Here is a 7,689-nt window from a genome sequence, read left to right on the forward strand (position 1 = left end):
TGTTTTAGACCAGCAATCATATCAACATTCATCATCTAATAATTCAAGACACAACAATAATGTTTTCTTATTTGTTTCATGTCTTTAGGCTTCTCACAAAGTCATAAGCCCTTAATCCCATTGATTCTGTCTTAGATAATTATTACAGAGGTTTAACTTAACCAAACTAGGGTCCACAAACCCCAAATACAGTTCTGTATGCACAGAATCAGTCACTGTCTCGAAATTCCCAGAATATCCGTATATTTGTCGGGGCCATATCCGGATATCCATATCTAGATATCTACAACCCCATATCCGGATATCATATCCGTATATTTTGCGACAGAATGCAATTTTTGCAATTCGCGAGATATCACTGCCAAGGTTCCATTTTTAACACATTAGAATGTTAAAGCATACATCTTTAAACCCCTTTAGGTCAGTGATCAAGTTAGTTACTTAAACAACTCAATAAACATGCCAAGACTCCACTTTTAACCAAAGAAACTCATGATCAAAGGTGGTGAAGCCTATCCAAGGCTCAAAACAGAAAAAAAGGGTGCTTTTGGACCTCTCTATACAGCCACAAGGTTCTGACTTCCAAGGTACAATGGTGATCAAAGGTTGATTCTTGCACCAAAGATGGCTCTTTTGAAGCTCAAAATGCCATCACAAAGGCCCTCACAACTCAAACCAAAAGTTCAGCCCCAAGAACCTCACCAACCAGAGACCAAACTCAGAAAAGGAAGCACCTTACACTCTCTCAAGTCCAATGCACGCTCACACTAGGAGATTTGGTGAAGAAACCAAGAGGAAAGGTGACCTCTTGGCTCACAAAGTGGAAAGGAAGGGGTGGCAAGGGTGGCTGCTCTAAAACTTCAGAATTTCTCACGTAGGGAGGCTATGTTTCTGGCCTAGGATCATGTGCCAAGTCCTTAAATAGTCTACTTAAGTTTTAATCGCACTGTATTAACATGAATAGCAACGCTTAGTATTTTAATCCCAAACTTAGGATTATGAACCTAGCCATTTTTCTAAGATTTTTCATATTTTTATATTATTTTTCACAGCACTTTGCCGGTACGCGCTTTTACTTTGCCAGTATCAGTTCTAACACCAGTTCTCATTATTTTGACTTCAAACTTGTTATACTAGTCCTATATATTATTCTAGTAATATACACACAGTTTTCACAATTTTCCGGGATACTTCATCGGTACGCATTTATACCGTGAGGCAGAACCGGTGTCTGCATTTTTCGTCAGAAAAGCGACTTTCAACATTATAACTCACTTACCATAATTATTTAAGTCTTCTCATAATTATTAGGTTCAATTATCGAATTATTTCATTAATCTCGTAATTAAATAATTAAATTCCTAATTTAACGGTGCGGGTTCTTACATTTACCCCACCTTTTAAGAATTTTGTCTGCAAAATTAGAACATACCTTTTCTCGAAACTCGGGGTATTGCCGGAGAAGCTCGTCCTCTCACTCCCACGTACACTCCTCATGAGTTCTTCCCGTCGATTGCACCTTGATCATCGGAATGATCTTGCTCCTCAGCTTTTTCTCGCCACGATCGAGAATCTTGAGTGGTCCGACGGGAGTTTTTAAGTTTTCCCGAACCTCCACATCATCCGGTTGCACCACGTGTGAAGGATCGGCTATGTATCTCCGAAGCTGAGATCTGTGAAACACATCATGGATGTTGGCCAAGATCGGAGGCAAGGCAAGCCGGTAGGCAACATGCCCTACCCTACCAAGATTCTGGTATGGCCCAATCAATCTTGGGCTAAGCTTCCTCACTCCGAGGGCCCGACCAACACCGGTGACAGGTGAAAGTCTCACAAACACGTGCTCACCCTCACTGAACTCTAGTGGACGATGCTTAACATAATAATAGCTCTTCTGGCGACTCTGCGCCTGCTTCAGCTTCTCTCTGATCAACTGGATCTGTTGGGTGGTATCTTGGTCAAAGTTCAAGCCAAACAACTCGCGATCTCCAACCTCGGACCAATAGGTAGGAGTCTGACACCTCCTACCATACAACGCCTCGTAGGGTGCCACGCCCAGGCTAGCATGGAAACTGTTGTTGTACGAAAACTCGACCAATGGCAGGTACCTATCCCATGCTGAACCCTGCTCCAAAGTGCAAGCCCTCAACATGTCCTCCAATGTCTAGATGGTCCGCTCAGTCTTTCCGTCAGTCTGAGGGTGATAGGTTGTACTCAATCTCAACTGAGTCCCAAAAGCTCCCTGCAGCGCCTCCCAGAACCGAGATGTAAACTTCAAGTCCCTATCACTGATGATACCCTCGGGCACCCCATGAAACCTCACGATCTCGCGAACATAAAGCTTTGCCAACTGCTCTATAGTGAAGCTCACCTTTACCGAATGAAAATGGGCAGACTTCATCAATCTGTCCACAATGACTCATATAGAGTCGCAACCAACCTGAGTCTTAGGCAATCCCACTACGAAGTCCATGGAAATGCTCTCCCACTTCCATTGTGGTATCTCAAGAAGTTGAAGCTTACCAGACGGCTTCTGGTGTTCAATCTTCACCTTTTGGGAAACCAAACACTTGGACACAAAAATAGCTATTTCCTTCTTCATGCTCGGCCACCAGTAATTTCTGTTCAAGTCTTGATACATATTTGTAGCACCAGGGTGGACCGTAAACTGGCCCTTATGAGCCTCTGTCATCACCTCCTCAGTCAGATGACCTCGAGGAATCACAACTCTCTTCTGGAAAGTCAACAAATCGTCCTCGTTCCAAGACACACCATCCTGGTTCTTAACATAGTCAAGGCACTCTCTTTGCACCTGCGCCTCTTTAATCTTTTCCATAAGCTCATTCTCGACTCTCACAGTCTTCATCTCGAGAAGTGCACCCCCAAACAAAGAGGTCACTATCAGATCTCGAAAGCATCAGCTAACACATTGGCCTTGCCAGGATGGTACTTCAACTCAAAGTTGTAATCCTTTAGAAATTCCATCCATCTCCTTTGTCTCATGTTCAGCTCCTTGTCAAACAGATACTTCAAGATCTTGTGGTGAATGAACATTGCAAACTTCATGCCATAGAGATAATGCCTCCAAATCTTGAAAGCAAACACAATCGCAGCCAACTCCAAATCATGAGTCGGGTAGTTCTCCTCATGAGGCTTTAACTGCCTCGAAGCATAAGCAATCACTTTGCCCAACTGCATCAGAACACAGCCCAGCCCCTTTTCGGAGGCGTCACAATATAACTCAACCTCCTCAGCAGGATCAGGAAGGACCAACACAAGTACAGTCGTCAGTCTCTCCTTCAACTCCTGAAAGCACTCCTCACACTCGTGAGTCCACACAAACGAAGTCTCCTTCCGGGTAAGGCGAGTCAATGGTAGAACCATCATGGAGAATCCCTTGATGAACCTCCTGTAGTAACCAGCCAAACCCAAGAAGCTCCTCACTTCTGTAATTGTCTTGGGCCTTTCCCAATCTAACACGACCTCAATCTTGTTCGGGTCAACTGCAACTCCTTCTGCAAAAATCACATGCCCAAGGAACTTCACTGACTTGAGCCAGAACTCACATTTCGGAGGCTTAGCATAAAGCTTTTTCTCCTTCAGCAGTTGCAACACAATCCTGTCGTGCTCTGCATGCTCCTCCTCCGTCTTGGAGTAAATCAAAATATCGTCAATGAAGATGATCACAAACTGATCCAAATACGGGTGGAAAATTCGATTCATGTAATCCATGAACACTGCGGGTGCATTGGTGAGTCCAAACGGGATCACCAAATACTCATAGTGACCGTATCTCGAGCGAAACGCGGTCTTGGGACATCCTCCGGCTTAACCCGAATCTGATGGTATCCAGACCGAAGATCAATCTTTGAGTACACACCAGCACCCTTAAGTTGATCCAACAGATCATCAATACGAGGAAGGGGATACTTGTTCTTCATTGTCACCTTGTTCAGCTGTCTGTAGTCGGTGCACAATCGCATAGTCTCATCTTTCTATTTCACAAAGATGATCAGTGCTCCCCATGGAGACACACTCGGTCGAATGAAGTCTTTCGCCGAAAGATCCTCAATGTGCTTCTTCAGCTCTGCCAACTCTGGTGGAGATATCCGGTATAGAGCTAATGAAATAGGCCCCACGCCAGGCAACAAATCAATGGAGAACTCTATCTCCCTCTGTGGCGGAAACTCAGGAATCTCCTCAGGAAACACCTAGAGGAATTCCCTTACCACAGGAATGCCGGTAATGTCCTCCTGTGTCCCACTCACCAAACCTCCCAACATGACATATCCGAATGCTCCTGCTCTCAAGGCTCTCCTAGCCTGCAACAATGAAATATAAGGCGAGGAACTGGTTGTGGAATCACACGAAGACATCACCACGCCCTTTGCACATCAATCAATCATCACACAATTTTTGGATAACCAATCCATGCTAAGGATGATCTCCAAGTTACCCATCGGCAATCCTATCAGATCCACCGAAAACTCACGGCCATCCTACTGAAACACGACATCTCGATGTACAGTGGAGGTATCACACTTTTTTCCGGTGGCGGTAGTCACCCGTAACGGTGGAGAAAGCACAGCACTAGGCAACTTGATGGGACGTAAATTTGTTCCCATCTAAGCCCATTTTGATGGCAAAATACCATACGTTCCCTCATCTGATGAGCAACTTCAGCATGAAAATCACTTGTTTTACACATTTGTGACAAAAATACAGTGGGGGAACGGATGGTAACATATTCCTTTAAAATATATTAAAAGAGGAACGGACTAAGACGCATTTAATGCACCTGCTCCATTCATTTAGTGCTTCTGTACACTTTGCAAGTAACGTAGAGTTAAAGACTTTTAAAAAGCAAGGTGGTGCACCAACTGAGCAGCTGGAAACGTGAAGAGCAGAGAATCAAGAGTTCTCATTGTCTGAAAACAGAAGCAAAACATGGGAAGGTCTGCAAACAACGGCTAATCATCACCAAATCATGTTCCATTCAGCAATTCACGCAAGCTTCACACTCTGCTGCCACAGTCTCGTCCCCTCATTCAAGCAACTAGCTCCAAAGGAATTACAGTCTTGCCACTCCTCTTCCAGCTATAAATAGGACCACCCTCACACAAAAACATCATCGAATCCTGGAGGGTTTGCAGTCTGAAAGGAAGAGATCACTTAGTAGTAGTTAGTAACTTAGTTTAATTTTAAGTTGTAACTGTAGTTAAATGACAACCCATTTTCTCTTCTCTGTAAACAACCATCAAGACTCCTCACGAGCAAATACCCATCTTTCTCCATTTTCTGTTTCTTTTTGTAAACTATCTTTTAAATTAATATAAGTGTTTTTCTCTTCGTTCCAATCGTTATCTCTTGACTGAATCTCGAGTCTATGTGATCTCAGTTGAGAATAATTATGTTTAAACTATCAGCCATGAGCTGAACTATCTGTGGAACGCGTAAACTGTGAAACTCTTAAAGAACTGTTTTCAAAACTCTTGACCGAAGCTTTTTGTATTTCTTTGGCTAAGTAAGCTATATTCATTGTGCGCCAATGGAAATTGGTACATACTGAGAAAGAAACTTCCATAAGGAAGGGATTTCAGACAGCTTAGCCATTGGGGGAAGGTAGATGTCATGGCAAAAATGCTACTGGTCACTTTAGGAATAAGGGGCCAACTCGTCCATTTTAAGGTTCTGAACTAAGTACCTGTTGGAGTTAAGGGAGCCATAAGAATATGGAAACTTGTGAGCCATCTAGACCATGAGCTGAGGAATCAGAGTTGGCAGGCAAAGAAACTGGGACAAAGCCAAAATGTGCTAAGTCTTGAGCAGAGAAAACAACCCCTTTAAGAGTGAAGCAGTAAATTTGTTCCTTCTGTTAAACTGTTTTAACCACCACCCTGTTGTCTCTTGATTATAGTTATTTCTGTTTTAGTAGTTTTTATTTTATTTAGTACTTATAAAAACTCCAATGATTATTATCTCACCTTCTTCTAAACAGAAAGGATCACATACATAACGCAGCGAGCAACTGTTTGCCATAAGATTGAACCTACTGTTCCTGAGGAACGTTGTCAAGACAATAGGGAACGTTTGACCAAACAGTTCATTTACTAACTTTTCTTCTCATTTTCACTCTTTATAAACAGTGATAAAACAATAATTAGCACTCTATCCTCGTGGGAACGATAATTTGGGCATTAATACTCATTTTATTACTTGATGCGTGCACTTGCGCACTTGGGTTGGAACTAAGGGACGAATCTGTGTTCTGCAAGAACAGAGGAACGTCCCCTATCAGAACTTATATTTTTCCACCATCAGCAAACCACCCAACAAGTTTTTGGCGCCATTGCCGGGGATAGAAACATTAACTGTTGTTCTTATCATTGTTTTCTAACACATATACTGTATATCTGACTTTACTTTTTTATTTTTTTATTTTTTTATTTTTTTCTCTTTATCACTGAATCTGTTGTGCATATATATACCCTGTGCTATTGGTTTATGAGTGAAGAGTTTGAAACAGACTCTGACCACTCCATTGAAGCACCTGAGTTTCTCTTTGATCCTGAGCCAGAACGTACACTCTATAGGAGAAGAAGGAACCTCAGGGAAGAATTTCCTGAAAACATGGCTGATCACAATAATAACAATGAAGAGGTTCCCCCTGAACAGAACTTCAGAACTTTGGCTGCTCCTTTCAGGAACAGACCAGATAGGGGAGTAATCCTTCCCCCTGTAGCACCAAATTTCGAACTAAAACCTATCATGTTCCACATGATTAGGGAAGCAGGGGTCTTCAATGGACTCCCTGCAGAAGATCCTTACACACACCTCACAACATCCGAAGATATTTGTGATAATTTTAAAGCTGAGGGTGTAACAGAGGAGAGCATGAGAATGAGGTTGTTCCCTCACTCCTTGGGCTTAAAAGCTAAAACATGGATGAAAACTCTCACCCCTGGATCAATCCACACATGGGAAGAACTCTCTGACAAGTTCATAGAGAGGTTTCTCCCAATGTCTCAACAAGCTGATGTTAGAGCTGAAATCTCTAACTTCAGAATGTTTCATGGAGAAAATCTCTATGAAGCATGGGAGAGATACAAGGACATCATAAGAAAATGTCCAAACCATGGGGTAGAGAGTTGGGGAGTGTTACAATCTTTCTATAAAGGACTTTACCATACTTCTCAATCTCACCTAGATTTTGCTGCAGGAGGATATTTCTTTACAGGAACACTTGAATCAAGGTACAAAATCATAGAAGGGACTGCTGAAAGATGTCTCCAATGGCCAATAGACAGAGTGAGCCCAGTAAGGAAGCCAGGCATGCTAGAACTGGATAAACAAACAACCATGGAAGCCCAGTTGGCATCACTCATGAATGAAGTGAAGAACCTGAGAGCTGACCAAGCAGCACCAAGGATGGAAGTCTTACAGCTCACAGCAACTGAAACAGAACCATGCTCAGCCTGTGGTGACCTTCATGACTCAACATACTGCCCATCCACTGCATTGGTGTGTTATGCAGAAAATTTTGGCAATAGGAACTTCACCAGAGACAATCAGCAAGCATGACGAAATACACATTCAAGCCTTGGAGGAACTATTATTAAGGATCAGAACCACAACACCCAATGGAGGCAACCCATTAACCAGAGACCATTCAACAACAATCAGCAGCAG

At 42.8% G+C, this 7,689-nt stretch overlaps 1 non-coding gene across 1 annotated transcript; it reads right to left on the reverse strand.

The window, feature by feature from the left end:
* Positions 1 to 7,035: 7,035 nt before the first annotated feature.
* LOC133307734 (small nucleolar RNA R71) lies at positions 7,036 to 7,142 on the reverse strand. The gene has a single exon (XR_009751082.1). It is a non-coding gene; the product is annotated as a small nucleolar RNA R71 (small nucleolar RNA).
* Between the last annotated feature and the right edge of the window lie 547 nt (positions 7,143 to 7,689).

This window comes from Gastrolobium bilobum, unplaced genomic scaffold (genome assembly GCF_033153095.1).
Source record: "Gastrolobium bilobum isolate Gb01-03AN ecotype WA unplaced genomic scaffold, APGP_CSIRO_Gbil_v1 utg6672, whole genome shotgun sequence".
Classification (NCBI taxonomy): domain Eukaryota; kingdom Viridiplantae; phylum Streptophyta; class Magnoliopsida; order Fabales; family Fabaceae; genus Gastrolobium; species Gastrolobium bilobum.